Genomic DNA, 26,535 nt, shown 5'->3' on the forward strand with positions numbered 1-26,535 from the left:
TCTCTCTCTCTCTCTCTCTCTCTCTCTCTCTCTCTCTCTCTCTCTCTCTCTCTCTCTCTCTCCCCCCCACTACCCACCACCACTCCCACTGAGAAAAATGTAAAACTTTTATAAAATTAAGAATAGTAAAGGAAAATAAATTCTTATATTGTCCATGTCCATCATTGTTCTGTCATGAAGTAGGCAGCAATCTTCATCACTGATCCTCTTGAAATATGGCTGATCACTACATTGAGCAGGCTTCTCAAGTAATTTTTATTATATTCATAATATTTTTATAATATCAAAGTCATTGCAGATATAATTCTCTTGAGTCTACTCACTTCATTCTGGATATTTTTGTCTTTTTAGGTTTTCTGAAATTATTTCTTTTTTCAATTATTGTATTTCAATTGTATTCCATTATACTTATATAACATATTTTTTCAGCTATTTTCAAGTTGTTAGATACTCCTTAATTTCCATTTCCTTAACACTACAAAAAGAGTTGTACATTTTGATAGAAAAAAAGTCTTTCCTCTCTTTTTTTGCCTTTTTTAAGGGTTTCTTTGCAGTCTAGGTTCTAGGCTCAGTAGCAGTAGTGTTGGGTCAAAAGACAGGTCTAGTTTAGTAAATTTGGGATCATAGTTCCAAATTATTTTCCAGAATGTCTAGGCAACGGTCAGCAACCATTTTGGTTGCCTGCGGAAGGAGGAGGATGGAGGGGGGGAGGTGCTGGTATATGGGGCAGGGGCTGAAGGGCCCCCTGGGGCACATCCTGGGGCTCTGCCCGGACTGGCCCGTAGGGAGGTGGAGCCAGATATGGCTTGAGAGCCATATGTTGCAGACCCCTGGTCTAGAGAAACCTCAAAATTTAAAGATGAGGAAATTGAATCTTAGAGACTAACTATAAGGAGTTTTCCTTTTTGACTAGTTCCTTTACTACAGACAATGAGGCTGAATGAATGTCACTCCCTTCATATGATGAATTCCTTATCAATAAAATGATTTTACTTATATGAAGGCAGGAAGCTCTGGCTACTAAGAATAACTGGCTCTGAATCTGGTGCTATTAACTATGTCTTGTTACCCTCTCTGGGTAATTTTTTTGAGATCTCTTCTAATTCCGATGCTTAGAATTTAATTGTGTCAGAAGAAAGGAACTCTGATTAAGTCTTAGAGATCAGGGGATTGTAGAAAACAAGGAATAAGTCTCATCATCCTTCGCCCATATCTTACAGTGGAGGTGGAATTGTTGTTCAGTCAAAACGACACTTTCCAAGTCTCTCGGACCCCTGGACTTATGATAGTTGAGTGGTAGATGGCACATAACTTTCTGCATTCCTCCCTCTTCTCTCACTATCCTTCCTTCAGTCCAAGAATAGCAGTTGTTAGCAATGTTATAGAAATGATCAGCACCATAGCTAGAGATACCAATTCTTGTGGATAGCTGCAAGGCTAGAGAAAAATAGAGCTTAAGCTAAAGCTCACCTAGGTTGTCTTACCACTGCAAGCAGCATTGGGGTGAGAGATGGAGTTATTCAGGCTATTTACAGAGTCGGAAAGGACTGTCAGTAGTGCCAGTGGATTTTACTAGGCCAGCCAACTTTGGTACCTTTTGGCAATTTGGACAGTTCCCAGAGTGAGAGTAAGACCCAGATGAGTTCTTGCTGACCTATCACAGCTAGAAGCAGTCCTATTTTAAGTCCTACAGCTCCTGAAATAACTGAAAGTCTATATTAGGGGCTATTGGAAGGATTTAAAAGTGAATTGTTTCATGGAGCCAGAGTGCAAGTTATTGAGTATTCTTGATACATTTTAAAAGTTTTCTCAAGAGATTGGAACAAAGTCTTTCAAAAGGACAAGGAGTAAGCATTTTCCAAGAATTCTGGCTTTCATACCCATATATCCTTACCATTTTCCCATTCCATATCTCCAAATCAGAGTGGAAAGTTATATTGGTTATAAAATGCAAGAGGTGAAAAAACATACAGGCAGTTTTAGATTGTCTCATCCCTGACCAAGATAACCAGAAACTAATCAATGGTTTTGTTGGTAGCCAAAATAAATTATTATCAGTCAAGTACTTACCATATACTCCAAACAACAGTCATAACCATAGGCACAGAATTGGGCAACTCAAGTGAAACAGGGATAGGTAAATTAAGCATTAAATAAATACTTGTTGATCTATTTCATTGCTGTAACAAACTCTTTCCTGAAGAAATTCCCTCTCTCAATGTAGATTGTCACCTTCTCCAATATTTATGGTCTTAGAGATGACAAAAAGAAGGGCAAATTTGGAATGTTATATCTTTTTAAAATACTTTTTCTGGGTTATATTTGAGTTCCAATCTGTTTCACTTCTCTCTCTCTCTCTCTCTCTCTCTCTCTCTCTCTCTCTCTCTCTCTCTCTCTCTCCTAATCCTGTAAGAAAGAAACCTAATATGTGACAAAGATATACATGTGAAACTATACCATACATACTTCTATATATCAATTCTTTCTCTGGAGGTGGATAGCATCTTCCTTCATAGGTCCTTTGTGAGTTGATTTGAATATTCATATAACTCAGAATAGCTTAGTCATTCACATTTACTCTTCAAAAAATATTGCTGGTACTTACACAGCATTCTCTTTGTTCTTATTTCACTCTTCATTACTTCATGCAAGTATATCCATTTTCCCCCCAAGTCAACTTGCTCTTCATTTCTTATAATATAATAGTGTTCCATCACAATCGTATACCACAATGTATTCAGCCATTTCCCAATTGTTGGGCATCCCTCAATTTCCAGTGCTTTGCTTCCACAAAGAGTTTTAAATATTTTAGAAATATAGGGCTTTTTCACCATTTTTTCTGATCAGCTTGAGAAACAGACGTAATAGTAGTTTTACTGGGTCAAAGGATATGCATAGTTTTATATCTCATTGGGCATAATTTCTCATTGCTTTTCCCAAATAGTTGGAGAAGTTCACAGTTCAAAAAAGAATATATTAGTGTCTTAAAATTCCCACATTCCTTACAATATTTGTCATTTTCTCTTCTGTCATTTTGGTCAATCTGATACATATGAGATGATATCTCAAAGTTATTTTAATTTGTGTTTCTCTTATCAATAATGATTTGGAGCATTTTTTCATAAAATTCTATATAATTTTGATGTTTCCCCTATCCCTAACTGCCTGTTCTTATCCTTTGACTATCATTTGGGGAAATGGATCATAAATTTTATAAATTTGAAAAAAATTCTCTATATATTTGAAGTAAGAGGCCTTTCCCAGGGAAATGGTCTATAAATACCCCCAGTTTCCTGTTTTCCTTCTAATCTTGGCTAGATTGATTTTATTTGTACAAAATGTTTTTTTAAAATTTAATGAATTTTATTTTCTTTTTACATCTCTCAATGCTTTCTATCTCTTATTTATTCCTAAATTATTTTATTTTCCATAAACATGCAATATGTTTCATGTTCTTCTATTACACTTATGGTATCTCCTTTTAGGTCCAGGTCATGAATCTTTTGTGACGTTATTTTAGTAAATTATTTAAGATATTCATCTAAACCTAGTTCCTGCCAGACTGCTTTTCAGTTTTCCTTTAAAAATTACCAGTGAGGGGGCAGCTGGGTAGCTCAGTGGAGTGAGAGTCAGGCCTAGAGACGGGAGGTCCTAGGTTCAAACCCGGCCTCAGCCACTTCCCAGCTGTGTGACCCTGGGCAAGTCACTTGACCCCCATTGCCCACCCTTACCAATCTTCCACCTATGAGACAATACACCGAAGTACAAGGGTTTAAAAAAAAATTACCAGTGAATTCTTATCCTGAAAATTTATATTTACATTAAAGGGTTGTACTTCTTGATTTAAAAAAAACCCAGTCATAAAACTATGCATACTCTTTTATCCAGCAATACCTATTACTAGATCTATATGTAAAAGAAATTAAGGATAGGGGAAAAGGACATATCTATATAAAAATATTTACAGCAGAGCTTTTTGTGGTAGCAGAGAACTGGAAAATGAAGGAATGTCCAACAATTGGGGAATGGCTAAAACAAGTCATAGTATATGTTTGTAATGCAATATTATTGTGCCATAAGAAATCATAAAAAAGAACCTGGGAAGGCTTAAATGAAGTGAGGCAAAGTGAAATGAGCAGAACTAGGAGAATATTGTATGCAATAACAACAAATAGTTTGTGATGATCAATTGTGAATGGTTTAACAATTAGCACAGCAAGAATCCAGGACAACTCTAAGGGTCTCATGACAAAAAAGGATATTTGCTGCCATAGAAGGAACAGATGGAATCCATGTGCATATTAAAGCATACAATTCTTCACTTTATTTCTTCCATGAATTTTCTCTATTATAAGCAATATGTTTCTTATTTTATAATATGACAGATATGGAAATACGTATTGTATGATAATATATGTACAACCTACATGATACTACTTGCCATTTATGGAGGGGAAAAAGTGGGAGGAAGAAGAGAACATGGATTGCAAAATGTCAGAAAATGAATACTAAAAATTATAGCAACATGCAATCTGGAGAAGATTTAAAAAACCCTCTCCAAACTCTTTATGACCAGGATTATCTTTTGTTTGCCTCTTAAGATGTAGAGAGTAATCAGATTATATCTCTAATCATAATGTTTTCTTTTATTAATGCCAGGTTTGTGATATTTCTCTTGCCAAACATATATTAAATTTGCTTTGATTTCTGAGTGGACTGATTTTGCCAGAAGTCTGCTGCATACCCAGAAGCTAGCTTCCTGGGGTTGGGCTCAGAGAAAAAAACTTATGGTGGTGACTGGACAAGGTTATAAAGCAATTTAAAAGGGATAATCATGACTCATTAATATTTTCTGGTTTACAGTAATATAAATCAAGATGTATTTTAGGGTCTGATAGAATTCACAAAAGAATTCTTTGGTTTTGTGCTCTCCATTTATTAAGAAAAAATAGGAATATGTTTTTTTAAAGCTTGAAGTAGTATTAGTATGATTTTGTCATTCTTTCATGTTCAATTCTTCTTGTCCTCGTTTGAGGTTTTCTTGGCAAAGATATTGGAGTACTTTAACATTTACTTCTCCAGCTCATTTTCAAGGGGAAGAAACTGAGGCAAACAAGGCTTAGTGACTTGTCCCAGGTCACACAGCTGGCAAATGTCTGAGGCTGGATTTGAACTCAGGAAAGGGAGTCTTTAGGTTTAGCGGTCTATCCACTGCACCACTTGGTTGCTTGACCTTGGTATGATAGCCATATTCAATCCTGAATGATCTTTCTTACTCCCAAGTTCCATTATCCGCACAGAGATTCTCTCTGATCTTTATTCTTTAAAGAAATTAAAACCCTTTTGGCCAAATGTCAATTATGCAGAATATTGTTTGATTTGATGTAGTCCTGGTTACCTGGAAGAACAGCTGGTTACTCACTAAGCTTCTCAATACTGCATTGTATCTTGTGGCCATGATGCAGTTTATAAAGCATAAAACAGTTTTAGAGGAAATTGTTAAAAATGAACAATAAACTATTATTGTTAAAAGACAGGTGTTAGCATTTTGAAAAAAATAATTTAGTTTAAGGGGATTTTTATTGTCTTAAACTGAACAAACTAGATTTTAGAAGAAAGGGCAAAAGTAGGTCCTAAATATGAAATGATCTAGCTGCTGTATAATTTTTAGTTCAGAATCAGAAAGGAAAGCAAGACGATGTAAAAGTGCATGAGTTTAATTCTTAAGGGCTTCAAAAAAATCTGGATCTGAAATTAAACAAACAGTACTACTAGTGTTGGTCTTAGAAAGTTGCCTTCATCTTTGATATTGGGAGGTTAAGTGACCATAGCTATAAATACTTGGTATGTGTCCATGTCAAGACCTGAATGCAGGCCTTCCAGGCTTAAAGATCAAATATTCTATCCACTACGCAGTTCTTGTGTTCTTGTTCTCTCTCTGTCTCTCTCTGTCTCTCTCTGTCTCTCTCTCTCTGTCTCTCTCTGTCTCTCTCTCTCTGTCTCTCTCTCTCTGTCTCTCTCTCTCTGTCTCTCTCTCTCTCTCTGTCTCTCTCTGTCTCTCTGTCTCTCTCTCTCTGTCTGTCTCTCTCTCTCTCCCTCCCCCTACATTTTCATTTGTCTCAGTAGTTTAGTCTTTTTCCAGGCTTAGTATATCATGAAGAGAAGTCTCTGGAGCATACTCTGGGCATCACCATCTCTTTCCCTACAAAAGAAGTTAAACAAATAGCTGAGTGACTGATTATAGGAGCTAAGCTCATTCTCTTCCCTTTGCTAGCAGTATCAGAAAGGAAACTATTTTTCTGATACTCAAGGTTTCTCTGAAAGGTTTTAAGCTTTTGTTAGCAGCCTACCAGCACTAGAGCCTAACATTCAATTGGTGAGAATCTGGGAAGAAGAAGAAGAAGCATATAGGGCATTTTGAATACTGCTTTCTACATTACAGAATCTTATAATATTTGAAAATCAAAATTATATTTAGGCTGACAGTTTGCAGGTAATAAGTTTCCTTCCAAAATCATTTTAAATAATGGAAACACTAAGTTTCCTGAGTCAGTGCTTCTAGTCAAAAGACAAACTCAGGAACTGGAGAGAGCAAAGTCCATGAGGTTTTCAGATCAAGGGTCAAATATTAAAAGAATGAAACCTCTAAGGCTGTAATCTGATGTAGCTTGATCAATAACCTTTTGAATGTAGTTGCTTTCAGTCATTTCCAACTCTTCATAACCCCAGAAACTATAGTTATCCATTGATTTTTTTTTTTGGCAAAGGTACTGGCTCCTCTTGTCAGGCAATCAGAGGTTAAGTGACTTGCCCAGGGTCATGTAGCTAGAATGTGTCTGAGCCTGGATTTGAATCAGGTCTTCCTGATTTCAAGTCCAGCTCTCTCTCTATGGAGCCACCTAACTGCCTCTAAGGCATATAAAGGTTAAGTGAACTTGCCCAAAGTCAGACAACTAGGAGGTGTCTGAGCTCAGATTTGAACTCAAATCTTACTGACCAGTACTCTAACCAATGAGCCACAACTATCTCTAGCTTTTTGAATAGGGAATGATTAAATTATTTCTTCTCTTTTTTTTTTTTTTTGCTAATTCCATTTTATTCATAGTTATTAAGCACTGGCCATGTGCAAGGCATTGTTCTAGCATTGGGAAGACAAAGACAAATACAACATAGTCCCAGACCTTAAGGCCAGTGGAGTGTGATAAGCTCAGTCATGCAGTCAATATATTTCAGAGGTAGGATTTGAACTCAACTTTTCTTGATTCTTGATTCCAAATGGTGGTCTCTCTAGACAATTTTTTTTCAAGAACATCTTGATTTTCATGGAGAAAACAGTTTTGGAGACCTTGGCCCATGAAAATGACTGATTAAAGTTCATCAGAGTGGGACCACAGGATCACACATTTCAACTTGGAAGGTTGCTTAAGGGTCATTTCATTCAACTCTTTCAATATACAGAAGGGGAAAGTGAGGTAGATCGCAGCAAAATTATCCACAATGACAAAAAACATAAGTGGTAAAGTTAGAACCCAGTATCAAGTGCTTTAATCCCATATACTATAATCTTTTTATTAAACCACATCAATTGTCACTGCCCTTGAAGAATTTCTAATTCATTCTGGGAAAGGGAGGAAGAACAAAGAGGAAGGAAAAGTAATGAACCATTTAAAAATACCTACTATGTGCCAGGTACTGTGCTAAACACTTTACAAATTTTTTCTCATTTAATTCTCTCAACAACCAAGTGAGATGGATGCTATCATTATCTTGATTTTTCAGTTGAGGAAATTGAGGCAGATAGAGGTTAAGTGACATGTCCAGAATCACGCAGTTAGGAAGTATCTGAGGTTAGATTTGAACATTGGTCTTCTTCCAGGCCCAATACTCTATCTACAGTGCTACCTTGCTACCTAACAAAATGTACATCGATAAATAAAACATTTGCAAAATAACATGTACATATTTTAAAGCTTATTTGGTGATCAGACATGTAGAAGAAGAAGAAGAATGAAAGTGGGGTAAGCATCAATCAAGGAATAGCTACAAAAGAAGATGAGGTTGGAACTAGGTTTCTTGGACTGAATATTCATATGGTAGAGTAGATGAAGAGTCACTTTGAAAGTGAAAAAGACTTTAATTCAAGGTCTATTGCTAACACATCCTGGAGGGGACATTCTGGCTAAGATTCTCTCATTGCTTTGGAAATCCTCTAATACTCTAAGTTACAGAGAAGGTGATGATCTGAATTGTTAGCAGGAATTTCTTCAGTTAGGGGTTCCCTCTACCAATGAAATCCAAGTCCTATATCCTAACCTTCTTGCTCTTAAATATCATGTTGATTCAAATACAGAACATACGGTAGTCTAGCTTGTACAAATATAAATATGGATCAGAACTCTGAATTTGTACCAACTCTAACTAGTCTAAGACTTGAATATGGTCTTGATAGAGAAATCACAATTTGTAAAGAGACATGAAAAGCTGCACAAACCTTCTCCACACTGTTAGTGACTTCTGTAATTGCTCAGGAAATGTTTCCTAAATCTTTTGTCATCTGTTTCACAGCAGGCTGCTTTTCAAATACAAAAGGAAATAGCGAAGGTGACTTGTGGAAAAACTGAATCCAAGAGAAAGACAACAAAAGTAATAAAGACAAAGAGGGCAGTGATGATCTAAGAGAATGTAAATTTTTAGGAAAAGCAAATATATAAAGCATTTTTGAAGTAGATGTAAAAATTGGTATAGAAACAGTATAAAGCTATTTTACAACATATATATGTACACACATTATATATATGTATACACACACACACACATATATATATATATATATAATTTTGTCATGCATTTTGGTGTATGTGTAAATATATCCTTCCACGTCATGCATTTTAGTTCCTATAAGTTATGTAATTGCTAATAGCACAAGCCATTCTAACAAATAGAATCTCTTTTTTTGCTTTTCCTTTCATGAGCAGGTTCTTGGTCCTTATGGTCCTCATGGTTCCTTTTCACATAATCTGATATCCTGTCCTTTCCCTCTTGTTCTGGCAAGTAGTAAGTTCCATTTTCCTCTTTCCATTGTTGAGCATAGACTTTCAGAGATAATGAGGCTTTCTTCTCCTTCGTGGGCATGATTTGGAGACCATTAGAGCCCTGAGGCCTCAGGTCCTCAGGTTTTCTACAGGAATGATTAGACAGGACCCCTGAAAAAGGTTTAACCTCTATCCACAGCTTTTTGGTTGTGCAGATTTCCTTTTTGAAAATAGATGGTTATGATTTTGTAAAAGCCAAATTCCCACTGTAAAGAGCATATCTGGCAGATGGATGAATGCATTTTTGAGCTCAATTTTCTACAGAATAAAAACTATGTATGGTTTAATCCTGAGTCCTCAGTAAATATGCATCTCTGTTTTCAATTAGAGGCATGCATGTGTGTGCCATTCATTGACTGTGCCTATACCCTTTAGTGGCTATGTGTATAACCCTTTATTGACTACAGAATTGCTGCTTAGGTCTCCAGGTCAGAAAAAGTCTTTAACTCATTCGAGAGGTTCTGCAGTAGTCTAGGGGTTTTTTGCAGGCAGCACAATGATATCTGTTGAAAATAACATTTAGAGCACTTCACTGCTTAACATTCACCATAGCACCTCCATGAGAGTAGGGAGCATAAAACATTTTATACCTCTGGGAAAATGGGTATATGTGGGCTGGTAATCATTGATGTTTTCTCAATTTTTCTATGCCTTTAGTATATTCCCCTAATGCACTGGGAATTTAGGGGGTATAATTTACTAAATTTATTATGGTGAATGTGTGTTATATGGTGAATGCATATATATAGAAATATAATACACACATGCATTACATGTATGTATATAGATATATGTTTATATATATAGAATATAAATACATACAGATATTTACATACATATACATACCCTTACAAATTTAAATATGTTACTTTTTGTGGGCTGCTCTCTGGGACTGGTGACAATGTGTCACCATAGTGGTGGCAAATGACTTTCTATATTATGGAGGCAGAAGTTTAGTTTTCAGACCATCAGGTAGATTTTCTTCTTGCAGCTGCTGAACATGTTAATCCCAATTTACCATTTGCAATGGCTTCTACTGCTCCCTCCTGGCAAAGTAATAAGGATACATTGCTTTTTCAGAATTATGCCTGTAATCTAAGTAATACTCAGGGAATTTATAACACTCATATCTTTCAAAGAAAGTGCCTCCAGAGGAATTATGTAAGATATATGGTTGCTCTTGAGACCAAAATTCCTTCTCAGCTTCCATCAGCATTTTGGATGTCTTTATCACATTCTTTTCATTCTTATGTTCTTCAAACTGAGCTCTCAGCAAACTCTCTCTGAGCCAATAGGTGTCCTTGTGGATGTACTAAGACTCAAAGTGATGGAGGACCACCTTGTAGAATCATGACACCGTGACTATGACCAGTGAGTTAGAGTACCATCTTTTGTCCCCCTTCTAATAGCTTGGAAATTTATCTCTTAATACCTTCAAATTTGTGTCGTCTCTAATATGAACCTTCTCCATGTTCATATGGTCTAGTATAGCTATTTCTCTTCCCATTTTTTATTTTTTCGGTGACATTTCTCTCTCCTCAATAAGCATTTCTGATACTTTGATGTTAGAGTCTAAATATTTTGACTGCATTATCCTTGGTAGTAAAAAGCTTGTTATAAAAATATCTGGAAACCTTTCCACCTTTTTGTTTGTTGTTCTTCCAGTTTCATCCTTAAATGTCCTTGGGATATTTTTGTTTAGTGGGATCTCTTATCTAGCTTTCTTTAAACTGGTTATTACTGCCGTGTTTTTGCACTGTTTTTGGAGGTGATACTATTTTTTATTATTCACAATTCTATTCTGTAAGATTTTACAAACAAACTTATCTTCTATGTTGGTTTTGCCTTTGACTTCTCTACTTGATAAGTATTTGTTAACTAAGGTGAGTTTTAAGCTAATGTCAACTTATTTTGTTAATTAATTTGTACTGATTTAACTTTTCTATTAATTTATTCTTAATTCAACAAAATTTTTTGTTTATTTGTTAAACTAATTCCATTAATTAATTTATTGTAAACATCGCACGACAGAGTTCATAGAGACAGAGACATGGAGCCAGAAAGGATTCAGTTCAAGTTCACCTCTAACAAATACTGGCTATGTGACTATGTCCAAATCACTTGCCTTCTCATAGCTGTAGGAATCTGTAAAATTAGTTGTTGCAGTGAAGGTTGTGACTTGTATTGATAGAAAGAATTTCCTTATTTGAGAGTGCCTTATATCAGTGAATTTAATGGTCCATTTTAATCCCTCTCCATTATTAAATCATTATAATCAATGCCAATGTCCATCCCTCTACCCATTTCCTGTTTTTCAGTATCAGTAGCCCATTTAAGTAGGTCATCTTATAGGTCTGATTGCAAACTATCTTTTTTACTTATTATGTTCTTTTACTCTTTGCTTTAACAAGTCAGAGGTCTGACAACACAGTTAATTGACTTGGGTAAAGGAAAATGATGGTTCACTTGCCTGGGGTATAAGTCAGCTTCTGAGAAAAGTAATTGCTGAGTTGTCCGCCTTGACAGTTCACTTACCTTGGGGCATAGATCTACTCAGATTTCTAAGAGAATCAGTTACTATGACTTAGATTTTTGAGATAACAGTTCCTTCTTTGAGTATGGCAAGCTATATTGATTAGAGAAATGCAAATCAAAATAACTCTGAGATACTCTCTCACAAATATTAGATTTTCTAAAATAATAAAATATTTTTATTTTGGACAAATTTTGGAAGGGATGCGGAAAAATGAGGACACTAATACACTGATGGAGGAATTTTGAACTGATCCAGCCATTTTGGAGAACAATCTGGAATTATGCTCAAAGAGTTATACAATTGTATACCTTTTGACCCAGCAATACTGACTATTAAGTTTATTTCCTAAGGTGATAAAAGGAAAAAAAAAGATCCTATAGTTCTAAAATATTAATAGTAGCTCTTTGTGGTGGCAAAGAACTGGAAATTGAGGTGATGCCTATCAACTGAAGAACAACTAAACAAGTTATGGCATATGATTTTGATGGAATATTATTGAGGTGTAAGATGATGAACAGGTTAATTTTAGAAAAAAATGTGGAAAGATCTACATGAAATTATGAAGAATTAAATTAACAGAATCAAGAGAATATTATATACAATAACAAATATTATTTGAAGAATAATTAATTCTTAATTAATTATATTAACTGTTCTTAAGGTGGAGGAGGTATCAACAACAGGGGTGGTCTATACATTAGGTCCCTGAATTTGGATGAGAAAAAAAGAAATATCTTTATTTTCATTAACCTCTAACTGAAATTTAGCATTTCCTTCAATTATTTAAAGATGTTATATATGATATATATAGATTTGTGTTTTTTCCCCTTTAAAATGTAAGTTCCTCCAAGGCAGTGGCTATTTTTACTTTTTTTGTTGTTGTTCTTTTTCTTCTTTGTTCCTCTGGTGCTTAGCATAGAGCCTGGCCTATAATAAGTGCTTAATAAATGCTTTTTGGCTGATTGATTAATTAGCTCAGAAATATCAGCTCTTTTTGTATTACAAGATTTTAGTGGTTTTGGATCCAAACTAGTGTGAGTGAGTTCCAACAGACTATTCTTTTTTTTATCCAAGCATCATATAAGCAAATGGTGATTCTTTAGGGGAGATATTCTGTTACTGTTAAATTATCACCTGAATTTTTTCAGCTGAGAGAAAAAAGGAAAATACATTTTTCATTTTTTAAAAAAAATATGAAAAAAATCAGAAAGCTTTGAAGGGGAATATCCTCTTCTCAAAATAGGAGTTCGACTCGAAGCAGAAGAGTTGTTATTAATACATTTTGATCTAGCAAACATTTATTAAATGTAGACTTCACTGAGTGCCAGATTCATATTGCTCTAAAGGGTATGACAGTCCCAAGAACTGGTATTTAATATTATGTAACAATGTGGATAGCCTTGGTGAGAGCTAGGGGAAGGGAATGGGTAAATAGAATGTGGAGTAGAGGAACAGGGACTGCATTAGGAGGCAGAAGACTTTGGTTTGAGTCTTAGGCCCACCGCTTACTAACTGTACAATTCAGAAAATTACTTTAGCTGCTGAATCTTGGCTTCCTTATCTATGAAATGGAAATAATATCATATTGCTTGCTAAACACAATCTGCAAATACCAGGGTGTTTGTCCTAAGGTACAAATGAGATCATGTGTACAAAAGTTCTTGGAACACTGCAAAGTGCTTTGCAAATTGTCCCCAGTCCTCATTGTCCCCACTCACTCTCTTCTGGCATTGATGATATCTTGGCATCAGTAGGCAATGAGGATTTTTATAACTTCTCTAGGGACATTATTCTGGCATTGGATAGTGTCTAATTGAATGGCATTGTGTCTAATTCTGGCATTGGACAGTGTCATAATTCTTCATGAATTATGAGTTTTTTGTTTCTTCCTTGGTTGTGCCACTGATACCCAATTGGGGATGATTGATATATGGGCAATTCATGCACTGGGACTATACCCTTGGATTTATCTTTTAAAAAAGGAGAGCAGAGGCAGAAAGGCAGGGTTGTAAGGTCAGAAAGAGCTGTTAGTCAGATACCTTAGTTATTTTTTATATCCTTAGTTACCTTTTTGCTGTACAGTCAACAACCTTCAAGGAAACCTTATGTTTTAAAGAACCGTTTGTAATTTCCTGCATAGTCCCTAGACCAGTGATGGTGAACTTTTTAAAAATGGATCGTCCTCCCCAAGAGACCTGAGGGCTGTGCCCTACCCTCATAAAGACTGAGTGCCATGCCTCTCCTCATTTATCTACCCCAGACTGGGAAGGGAGAAAGCACTCCCAATAGGCTGTTGGGCAGGGGGTCAGATGATATCCTCAGGCACATGTGGAGAGGGGTAGAGGAAAAGCCCAGTCCACCTCCCTCTGCCTTTCTAGTAATCTATTCTCTCGAACTCTGTGTTGTGGCAATGGCACCAAGAATGCCCACAGAGAGGTTGCTGTGTGCTATCTGTGGCACTCATGCCATAGGTTTGCCACCATGGCCCTAGAAGTGATGGCAAACCTATGGCATGGGTGCCAAAGATGGTACACAGAGCTCTCTCTGTGGGCATACAATAGCACTCCCACCAGCCAGAGTGCATTACTAGAAAGCAGAGGGACTCAGGTGGAGCTGCTCCCTTCCCCTCTCTACAATGCCTGATGACATTTTTTTCACATCACCCGTCCCTCTGCCCAGCAGCCCAATGGGAGCACATGGGGTACGGTGGGTGGCTCACAGGTGGCAAGACTGGAGGGAAGCGGAGCACTCAGATCACTCCCCTCTTCCTCTCTACACTTGCTGAGGACATTCCTCATTTCACCTGCCCCTCCAGTGAGCAGCCCAATGAGTGCTTTCTCCAGCACCAATGGGGACGCCCCAGACACTCAGTCTAGGGGTGGGGGTGGGACCCATCATGCTGTCTCAAAAAGGTTCATCTCTAGAGCATCAGAAGAGTTCTCGACTGATTGGGGAATCCTTCTGTGTCCAAGGTGAGGGGCACTCAATCCCAAATAGTACCAGAGGAATTCATAGATCTTTGAGGTAGATGGTGCTTATTGAGAGGGGAGCATTCAACTATCTGCCAACTTTAGAGTGTTTTTCACCTGAGAATGGTGTGGTACTCCGCGTAGTATTTTATATTATAGATCTGGGGAAACCATAAAGGTTTCTGGTTGGTTTGAAGACCGCCATAGACAAAACAAGAGGAATCTTAATTGTGTGTGGTGTATTTTGTATTTACATTTATTTTGTCAGTTTAAATAAAACCTGTTATACACTGGGTAAAGTTATAACAGTCATGGAAAGGAAAGCATATATTTGAGGTTTTATTATCCTGAGAGCTTGCCTCCAAGCTGAGGACCCTTTTCCCTTTTTACATAGTCTTAGAAATGAGTCAACTTCTGGTATTCCTAAGGGACTCATTGGTGGGGAAGGCACATGCCAAAATAGGAATGAAAAGTTCCCAGAACTAAACTTATTCTATATAGAATGAGAACCTTAGTTCTGGCTCCTGGGTTGCATGCAGATAACAAAGACTTCATATCTTGGTGTGATAATCATAGTGAAAAGAATTCCATTGAGATATGAAGGAATATTTCCAGTATTTGTATCTGCATGTTTGTCTTTGTGGTGTTTTTTCAGACCGATGCCACACATGAAGATCTATGCTGCTATTAAAAATTGGGGCAAACTGGGGGCAGCTGGGTAGCTCAGTGGAGTGAGAGTCAGGCCTAGAGACAGGAGATCCTAGGTTCAAACCAGACCTCAGCCACTTCCCAGCTGTGTGACCCTGGGCAAGTCACTTGACCCCCATTGCCCACCCTTACCACTCTTCCACCTATGAGACAATACACCGAAGTACAAGGGTTTAAAAAAAAATTGGGGCAAACTATAACAATCAAGGAAGGAAATATTAGAAATGTGAAGCCCATGCTGTAATGATTCTGAGTGACTATTCCTGCATATCTAGATGAAAGTGCTTTAAATGCAGAATTATGTCTGGGATCATTCTAGTAGTACTTGCCCATATTAAACACTGGAACATAATGACCCTGATTCCAAGCTGTGTTTCAGAATTTTCTATTCAAAGAAACATAGCCTGGTACCATTTTAAAAGGGGAGAAAATATTCATCTTGCTTTAAGCAAATCCAACAAGTACAAGCAGATTTACATAAAAGAGAAATTAGGGGATTTGCTTTACAAGTTGGATTTCTTTAAATAATGAGCTTCCCAAGTACAGTTAAAATGTGAGTCAATTTTAAAAATAAAAACTCAATTTACACACAACTTTTTAAGGAGCAAATCTATTGTATAAAACAAGGTGCTGGTTTCTATTTTCTTCTAATTAAGTTGCATGTCTAACCTTAAGGAGTACAATCCTAATCTTAGGAACTGTTCTCATTTCACAAATGATTCACATTCTGATTTAGCAAAGGACAAAGAACAGCCAGTCTCCTCCTGAGCCCAACCTGCTGTGTCTGTGCTGGGCCCCAGTCCTGTTGAGATAATGTTCTAGCCATGGCTCCCTGACTTCAAACTCATCCAGCCCTGCAGTGCCTTACGTTTCATCGTTATGTACAAATCCCTTTTGTCCTCCACATGGTACATTGGGAGGGCCCTGAGTAATTAATTAGGGCAAGATCTAGTTGGGGGCCAGAAGGCTGTGTGGAGCCACAAAGAAGCAAGTGAATTTCACCCCCAGCAGTGATCAGTGTTTCTTGCTTTCCAATTCTTGATGCTTGCTATGTGGTATCCCAAATAAGAGCCTTGGTACAATCTCCTATCTTTTTTATTGTAGCAGCAAAATATCAGCCCCCATATGTGGGCTGCAGAAAGCTGTCAGAGCTGGCCTCCCCCTAACATTTGAGGGGAAGCAGGATGCTTATTGGTGCCTCTTCTCTTAGCCTGAGTCAAGGAGGGGTGGAGGTGGGGAAGAAGAGAGAAGCAACAAAAGCCAAGGCATCTCTGAGAAAACCCTACAGCTGCAAAGGGAGGACCTAGGAGGGAAGAAAGCTAAATCACAAAGATGGCCATGGGGCAAAGCCCGCTCTCACCCCCACACTCCTCCAAAAAAGGTCGAAAGAACAGGACCCAAATCTACCCCTCTCCTTACAGGAGAAACTACCTAAGTAGCAAGCAAGCAAATCCCCGATTCCAAGGACTTCTCAGGGTCTGTTTCCCCTTCAGAAGAGGAGGAGGAGGAAGAGCGGCCAGATTAGGATGGAAAGTATTGAAGAGCATAAAGCGTTGGCCAAACTTTCTCCTTCCCCCGCTTCTGCCTTCTGCCTCCTCCCTCCCCCAGCTTTATTAGGCAGGCAGCCTGATAATTGGTGTGCAAAGGAGAGGATCTCGGGAGCAGCAGCTGGGTAAATGGTAAATCATGCCATTCTGCCGTCGCGCCCACATCTGCAGTTTCACGGAAATTACATTAGGCGAAGGACTTGGCCAGTGCCAGGGGGCTCGGTGCCATGGGCTTTTCTGTTCCCTAGTTTGAGAATGGGGGAGGAAGGATTGCTCAGTATGCTGCCGCTGGAAGCTCCAGTTTTGTGCCTCTCTATTCTGACAGCACTGAGGAGTTACTTATTTACTGGGCTCAGGTGAAGGAGGTTTGCTTTCTCCTCCTCTCCTTCCTCCTCTCTTTCCTTGCCCTATTCCTCTTCTTCCGAACTCCTCTTCATTCTCCTCTTCCTCCTCCTCCCTCACCTTTCTCCTCCTCCTCCTTGATCTCCCCCTCCCTTCTTCCCTCCTTCTTTCACCATCTCCCCTTTTTTATCTCGCCTCCTCCTCTTCCTCGTCACTCCTATGGAATTGATTTTTATCAGGCAAAAAACCTTTTTATCACAAGCCTTTTGGCAGCAATGCCCAGTGAGACCTGGGCTCCCGGATCATGCAGGCTATGAGGGAACACACACATCCATTCCCCCTCTCTCCACTGAAAATCATGTTTGTCTAATCCACTAGTCATAACAAGTTCATGCTTTCCTGTTAGTTGTTAAGAGAAATCCAACAGATTGAAGCTATTTGATCACTTGATTAGTCTAAACAAGTCTGGATAATTAGCCTGCCTAATTAATACCTCTGTCTATTGTGCAGTTTGAGCAGAAGGGTTTTGAAGGTAGTGCCAGTTTAAAGATGTAGAAATAATTACTCCATAAATTGGGCATGAGGCATATTTCCATGGGATTTCACCTTGAACATGCAAATGCTTTCTCTTTTGAAATGGGATTTGTCAAAATAAGGAACATTTGAACATTTTCCAATCTGGAACTGTTTCTTAGAGGAGTGAATGGAAATCTGAACCTACCTTACAGGCATGAAATCCTTTCCAGATATTTCCTGTAAAAGAAAAGAAGAGCCTCAATACTAGTATCTATTTCCCCTCACTAAACTAATATAAAGAATTTTGGAGTTAGGGATTTACTAAAGAAATTAAATGGTTCATCTTATATGACCTGAACCTGTGAATATAGAATTCTTACTTTCATGTACTAGAGGGCAGCACCTGCTGGCTAAATGTGACATTGCAACCCACCTCTATTTAGGAACTATAAATAATGAACTTGGATGAAGGAAGAAGGTACTAAATTTTAGCTACTGAATTTACTTAACTGGATCCTGGAATTAGATAACCCCTGAGTGCCTCTGGTATAATGGGGAAGTCTTAAGATCCAAAAACTATAAATACATAGCCCAGAGTACAGGAATAAGAGTCAGAATAGACCAGAGTTCAAAACCTAACTTAGACAATTACTAGTTGTGACCCTGGACAATTAATTTTACTTCTCCTAGTCTGAAATTACTCACCTGTGAAATGGGAGTAATAACTTCAGTGCCAGTTTTATCTCACAGGATCATTCAGGGGCACTTTATGAATCTTAAGGCACTATAAAATATTAATTATTATTACGGACTTAGAAGGCCATTCTTTATAGTAGCAAATATGTCTGCTTCAGTGTGGCAACAGGACTCCTGGCATATGCATGGACACTTAAAATAAGGAGCTGCTCATGTGTCCATGTTGAACATATATCAAATTATATTTATAGATATAGTTGGAATGGGCCTAGAATACATTCTAGGTAAATATATTCCAGGAATCAGGCAGCTAGTTTGTCCCAGTAGATAAAGAACTGGACTGAGTTCAAATCTAGTATCAAACACTAGCTGTGTGACCCTGAGCATGTCACTTATCCTCTGGTTGCTTCAGTTTCTTTCATTATAAATGAGGATAATAATAGCACCAACCTCATAGAGTTGTTGTGAGGATCAAGAAGTTGTAGATTTGAAAGGAACTTAGCATAGTACCTGTCATAGTAGGCACTTAAATTTTTATTCCTCTCCTTTTTTCCATAGAACATATGTTGAGTAATCTTGACTGATTGCAGTCAATCATGAGCATTGTTTCAGTGTTGAAGGACTTGAGCACTTCCAAAGAAAATGATGATGGAGCATTCTTATTGGTCACTTGGTGCTTTCATGGTGGCAAAAAGTGTCCTCATAAAGAAGATTGTCCACTAGGCAGGCTTTGCCCTCTGTCTCTCCTTTCTTCTCCCAATAGCCTGGTATGTCTGAACTCTTTTTTTTAGGGGGAATGAAAGTGCCCTTTTTATCTTTTCTACCTACCTCTTCTCCAAAACCCATCAAACCAGCAAGAATGACAAACTTCTTTCATCTAGCAGCTAGCACCGAATTCAGTCTGAGTCTTGAGTTCTTGACTTCCTATTCTTCTTTGGACCTTTTTCCTAAACACAGTTAACTAAATAGTAATACTAGAAGACAGTCTTGTGAGGTCTAGAGCTGGGGTTTTGGGATAGATGCTCAATAGGAGCTAAATGATATCAGGAGTCTCTGCATCAGAGAGGATAACTACCAGAAAAGAACATATGCCTTACCTCTAACTTGAATTGCCAAAAGATATGGACTTAGAGATATTAGTTGGTACAATATATAGCCAAAGTGAAAATAAAATGTCAATTCATCAGTCCTAAAATAAATCCTTCATGCTTTGATAATTTTAGCATCAATTTCTTGGGATATTAGAGGAGTAATTATAAGTTACTAGGGCTTATTTAAGTCTTTTATTAATGTGCATTTGTGGTTATTTTGGTAATTTTATCATTTCTAGAGAACAAATAAATATCTATACTATAACTGTCTTATACTGTACATTGAATCCTTGATTATCACTTCTTTTAAGAAGATATCAGATATAAATGAAACCTATATTTTATATCCCTACCCTAGAGTCCCAGGGCCATAGGTTTCATGCTGCCACTATAGAGTATATGTATAAAAAGCCAAGGATTTGGGTTTGGGGAAGAGCCTGATACTCTTCTATGCAGTCATAATCCCCAATAACTGAACCTATATATATATATTCATGATCCTGAGCTGAGAGGGCTACTGAGTGGAAATAGAGAAGGTGAGCACTGGAGCTGCCCCTCAACCTAACAGAAGATTTTAATTTTTTTGCACAAGAACTTCAACAATGAGCCTATTAGAAGTTTTATGTGTTGTTTCTTTGACTTTAAATAATTAAAAAAAATCTTTTGTCTTTATGTAAGAACGAGGGATTATTTTCTCAATCCCATTCCACTTAAAGTAAGCAATAAGATGCACAATCTATCAACCAAAAGGCTTAGACTAAGTGTGACAAATCTATGAAAGCCATTTGATGAAGTGAAATAATGCAAGATAGGAAGTCTGTGCTAGCTAGCTGAAGGATTTGATCATGCACCTTGAATGCCATACAAAAGTGTTGAGTGGCACACGAAAATAAAATGTTAAAATTCAAGCAGCAACCCAGCTGAGGTCTTTCAACATTCCCTCTAAAAACTTTAAAATAACTCCTAAAATAAAGTTTTGGAGGGGCAGAGACAACCAAGTGCCAGAGTGAGAAATTTTCCTAGGCTAGGACAATGTTGGAGGTCAACATAAAAGGTTTCTGACATTGGTGTGTGAGCTGACCCAGGAGGCAACAGGAGTACTTGTAGGTGGCATTGGTGGCAGCAACAGCAGTTTTAGGAGCCCCCAGCTCAGAGACTGTTAGGAGCTCAATTGGTCCACAAGAGATGACAGAGGACCCCTTGCTGGTATCAGTGAAGTTAATGATGTTTGGCAACTCTATTAGCTCTATTGTGTTCAGGATCACATTTCCAGGGTGGAGAGGAACACTAACACTTGAGGCTTCAGTAGAGTAGGGAACTTGGTCAAAGTTACAAGGGTAAGAGGACTGCTTGTGGCTGAAGGGATGCAAGGGCCTTTGGTAAAGATCAGAATGTAGACCAGGACAGCAGCAACCACACCTCTTCCTGGATCAAACCAGTTTAGAAGCACTGAAAAGTTGCAGACACCCAAAACTAGCTCTGAAAACAGCAGCATGAAAAAAGTCTAAAACTCGGCACAGTATCCCCTTATCTCTAGTTGATCAGAGCCCTAATTTAACATGAAGTTCAAAGTCAAGAAATAGGCTGGGAAAATAAACAAAGAGCGAAAGAAGAATTTAACCATAAAAAAAAACTATTATAGTGGCAGGAAAGACCAAGACATAAATTTAGAAGGAGACAACAACGTGAAAATAGCTACAAGGCAATTGGACCCAAGTATAGCAAGAGTTCCTAGAAAATTAAAGAGATAAGAGTAGTAAATCAAAAACTGGGAAAAGAAATGAGAGCAATGCAAAAAAATCATGAAAAGAGAATGAATATTTTGGTAAAAGAGGCACAAAAACCCACTACAGATGAGAGGATTTATTTTTAACATATACTGAATTATTTATATGTTTGGGTTTAGAATTAGAAACTCAAACCAGTTCATCAGGCTCTGTCCTCATTCCTTGATGCCCCACCCAAAGAATTTCTCTCACTGTAGAATAGAAATGAAATCAAGATTGTGAGAGAATTTATGAAATTTGCTTTACTAAGTAAATAGAACCAGTTTATGTTTGATATATCCACACATAGCACAATTGAGACCTTGACACATTCATTAATGATAATTATAGGGGTCTTTCTTGACGATTCTGTACTGGATCCTATCCCAATAGTTGGGGGACACAAAATCTGGATGTGACTAGCCCACCACCAGCAGGGAATGGGGAAGAGTTGAGTTTTGATGGATAACCTCCTCTCTGGCTATTCACCAATTAGAGATGTATTGTGATATCCAGTGGAGGGGCTGAATAATGAGCTCCCCAAATTGTCTATTTATGGTTCTAAATGAGGTAATTCTGGGGGTTTTTATCAGTGGGAGAAACCACAGACAAATTAATTAATTTTTTAATGCTAGCCTAATAAAAAATTGATATTCTTACTCCAAAGCCAGTCTTTTGGAATTTTCAAGTGTTATTAAAAAAACTGCCTAAAAAGCAGAAATAATTAAATAGAAAAGTAAGTATAAAAATTCACAGAAAAAGTAATTTCTTAAAAAGCAGATTTGGCCAAATGGAAAAATATGTACAAAAGCTCTCTGAAGAAAATCATTCCTTTAAAATTATAATTGGTTAAGGGGAAGCTATGATTCCATTTGATCTCAAGAAACAATAAAACTAAATCAAAAGAATGAAAAACTAGAAGAAAACGTGAAATGTCTTATTGGAAAAACAATTGAACTGGAAAACAGATTAAGGAGAGATAATTTAAGAATTATTGGACTAGGACAGCTAGATGACTTAGTGGATTGAGAGCCAGTCCTAAAAATGGGAAGACCTGGGTTCATTTTTGGCCTCAGATACTTCTTAGCTGTGTAACCTGGGCAAGTCACTTTACCTCCACAGCCTGCCTTATCATTCTTCTGTCCTGGAACCAATACATAGTATTGATCCAAAGATGGAAGAGAATGGCTTTTTTAGAAGACTATCTGACAGTCATGATTTAAAAGATGCCGAGACATCATATTCAAGAAATTATAAACAAAAGCTATTCAAATAGCTTAGATTCAGAGGGCAAAATAGAAATTGAAAGAATCTACTTATTACCTCCCAAAAGAGATCCCAAGAGGAAAACTTTCAGGAACATTATAGCCAAATTCCAGAGCTCCCAGGTCAAGTAGAAAATATTGCAAGCATACAGAAAAAAAACAATTTAAATATCAAGGAACCAGAGTCAAGATCACACAAGATTTAGCAATTTCCTTTCTAAAGGAATGGAGGGCTTAGAATATGATATTCTGGAAGCCAAAAGAGCTAGGATTACAACCAGGAATAAATTATCCATAAAAATAGTTTAATCCTTCAGTAGAGGGAAATGGAAATTTAATGAAATAGAGTACTATCAAACATTCCAAATGAAAAGACCATCTCTAAATAGAAAATCAACGTTGAAATTCCAGACTCAAAAGAAGCAGAAAAAGAAAAACATGAAAAAGTAATTATAAAATACTCAATTAAGTTAAACTGCTTATATTCCCATATGGGAAGATGACACGTGATTTTCAAAAATTCTATCATTGATAGGACAGTTAGAAAGAGTCTACAAGGATGAGTGTGAGTAAATTATGTTGAGATGATCTAAAAAACTGGAGTGAGAAAGAGAGCTCTATTGGAAGAAGGGGGAAGGCAGAGGTAGGATAGGGAACATTTCCTCCAGAGTGGCTTTCAAAGAAAAAGTTTTATAGTAGAGGGTTAGGGTTGATGTGGTCAATGCTTCGACCTCAGTATCATTGGAACAAAATAAGAAGAGTAAAGAATATATATATACATACTCAATTGGGCATAGAAATCTACCTTAGATAATAGGAAAATGTGAGGAAAAGCAAATAAATGATATGATTTATGTTGTGGGGAATAACAAAAAGCAGGAAAGATTAAGGAAGGCAGTGACAGAAGCACAACAGACTTGAGGAAGGACAGGATAAAAAGAGAGAGAGAGGATCAATAAAAAAACTGATGAAGGAAAATACACAATAATCATAATTCTGAATGTGAATGGAATGAATTCACTAATAAAATGGAAGCAAATAATGGAATGAATTAAAAACTAGAATCCAGCTGGGTAGTTCAGTGGATTGAGAGACAGGCCTAGAGACAGGAGGTCCTAGGTTCAAATCCGGCCTCAGACACTTCCCAGCTGTGTGACCCTGGGCAAGTCACTTGACCCCCATTGCCTACCCTTACCACTCTTCCACCTATAATTCAATACACAGAAGTTAAGGGTTTAAAATTAAAAAAAAAATGGCAGCTGGGTAGCTCAGTGGAGTGAGAGTCAGGCCTAGAGACGGGAGGTCCTAGGTTCAAACCTGGCCTCAGCCACTTCCCAGCTGTGTGACCCTGGGCAAGTCACTTGACCCCCATTGCCCACCCTTACCAATCTTCCACCTATGAGACAATGCACCAAAGTATAAGGGTTTAAAAAAAAAAACTAGAATTCAACAATATATTGTTTAAAAGAGGCGCACTTGAAACAAAAGACATAGAGTTCAAATAAAGAACTGGAGCAGAACCCATTATGCTTCAGCTAAAGAAAAAAGGTAGGGGCACTTATCTTGATCTCAGACAAAACAAAAGCAAAAATAGACCCAATTAAAAGAAATAACCAGGAAAATTGCCTTTTACTAAAAGGTATGATATATAACAAAATAATATTAATCATTTTCCAAAAAATTTCTGTGGTAAAAACCTAATTTCTCTATATGTATAGAGAACTGATTCAAATTTGTAAAAATAAGATTCATGCCCTAATTTATAAATGGTCAAAACATTTGATCATACATTTTTCACAAGACATCATAGTTATTTATGATCAAGTGTATACAGTTAAAAATATCTTGAACCCTTAAATCTACATTACCCAAAATTCCTTTCCGTATTACCTAGAATGCTTTTCACTTTGTCCATGTTTGTGTGGTCACATTTGTATAAGTTCTGAGGCTCCATCTTTCTCTTTCTTTCTTCTTTTGCAAGAGGGCTGGGTGGTTTAGGTAGCTTTTTACTTTAGTTATTATTAATAAAAATTTATAAAATATAATACTTAATTATTGGATGTTAATTTTAATCTCCAGAGGTGAAAAGTTCTAAATAAATATTTATTAGAGAAATATAAATTAAAATAACTCTGAGTTGCCATTTCATACCTATCAGAAATAGCAAATGGTGAAGGAGATGGGGAAAAATAGGTATACTAATAAACTGTTGGAGTTGTGAATTAGTACAACTATTCTGGAGAAGAATTTAGAACTATACCCCAAGGGCTAGAGAAATGTGTATGCCTTTTAATCCAGTGATACCACTACTAAGTCTACACCTCAAAGTATTGAAGAAAAAGGGGGAAAAACTATATGTACAAAAATATTTATAGCAGTTTTTTTTTTGTGGTGGCAAAGAATTGGAAACTGGAGGAATCCTCGTCAGTTAGGGAATAGCTGAACAAGTGGTGGCATATGATTGTAATGGAGTACTATTGAGCTATCAGAAATGACAAAGGGAGTGGTTTCAGAAAAACAAAAATAAATGGCAAGATTTGTACAAATATGATGTAAGAAAACCTGGGTGATCACTATACACAATACCAGCAGTGTTGTAATGATGATCTACTATGAAAGACTTTGCTGCTCTAAAATCATCCAAGACAATTCTAAAGAACTATTGATGAAAAAATGCCATCTGTTTCCAGAGAAAAAATTGATAAATGGAGGGAAAATTCAGATATAATTTTCTATCCTTCTTTTACATTTTTTTGCAATATGGCTTATATAGAAATATGTTTTACGTGATTTTCACATATATTTGACATATTGTTTGCCTTTTCAATGGGCGGGATGGAATGAGAGGGAGAAAAAAAAACCTAAAAATTTTAAAGGAAAAGAATGCTAAAAATAAATAGTAATGATATTAATAAATAAATATATAACATAATATTTAATAAATTAAATAAATATGATTTTGTTTTAAATAAAAGAATATATATACAATAGATTATAAAAATAGATTTATAAAAATCAAAATATTTAGGGAAGAGAATTTCTGAAACTGGACTTTTCTAGCTCACCCTTGAGTAAGAACTATCCAGAAAGGAGTAGAGGCTTTAGGTAATTGTTCTTCCCCTGTTCTCCACCTTTGGTCAGAGAAGAACCTTTTGGACTTTGGTACTATTGTAGGATTTTGTACTTCCCGCCCTCACATTGGCGTCCTAGAAGTGATTCCTAAGAGTATTTGCATTGGGAGTCAGAGACAGACATTATGCAGATTTTCCATACTTGATAGAAACTTATTGAGTACCCCACAAAACAGAAGGACAGCATACTTTAAAAACTGCATGCCCAAACTGCATGCCCAAACTGCTTATAAACCCCCTACATTAAACCCAGATAGCAGAGGGAGGAAGTGCTTACATTGCGATGCTGGACAAAGGGGTGGGGCATGCAAAAATTGTCCTCAGGTAGGGTGGAGAGGAAGGACAGAGTAGCCTTCTCTGTGCCACCCCAGCACCCATGCCACATCTTCTCCAACACATACCTAGGATGTCTCAGTTGACTTCTTGCCACATGTATTCTCTACGTTCAAGCCTACATTTTCCTGCACTCTGTATATATTAGTGGGAGAGTGTGACACAGACCTTTATGGGATGTTTTTGTATCACCTATGCTTAATTCACCACCTTAGTAAATGTTACTTTTAAAAAGTTGCTTTAGACTATATGACTAATAGATTCTCAAATAACAATTTTCAATGCTAGGAAGCTTCCAGTGGGGACTTGCATAAATGCATTGGAGAATCAACCCTAGGGCTATGACAAGAAGATATAGTCAAATTCTGGGAATTTAACTCATCTATGGGGATGAGAATTGGGATAAGGATCCTTACAGTTGCTACAAGCTTCATTTAAATCCCCATTCATTTCTATATATCTTTCCCTCCTCCTTTTCCTTCCTTCCTTCCTTCCTTCCTTCCTTCCTTCCTTCCTTCCTTCCTTCCTTCCTTCCTTCCTTCC

At 37.1% G+C, this 26,535-nt stretch overlaps 1 pseudogene; it reads right to left on the minus strand.

The window, feature by feature from the left end:
* The window catches only part of LOC123255196, a 189,371-nt pseudogene that overhangs the window by 157,190 nt on the left and 5,646 nt on the right, over window positions 1-26,535 (minus strand).

This window comes from Gracilinanus agilis, chromosome 1, assembly GCF_016433145.1.
Source record: "Gracilinanus agilis isolate LMUSP501 chromosome 1, AgileGrace, whole genome shotgun sequence".
NCBI lineage: Eukaryota > Metazoa > Chordata > Mammalia > Didelphimorphia > Didelphidae > Gracilinanus > Gracilinanus agilis.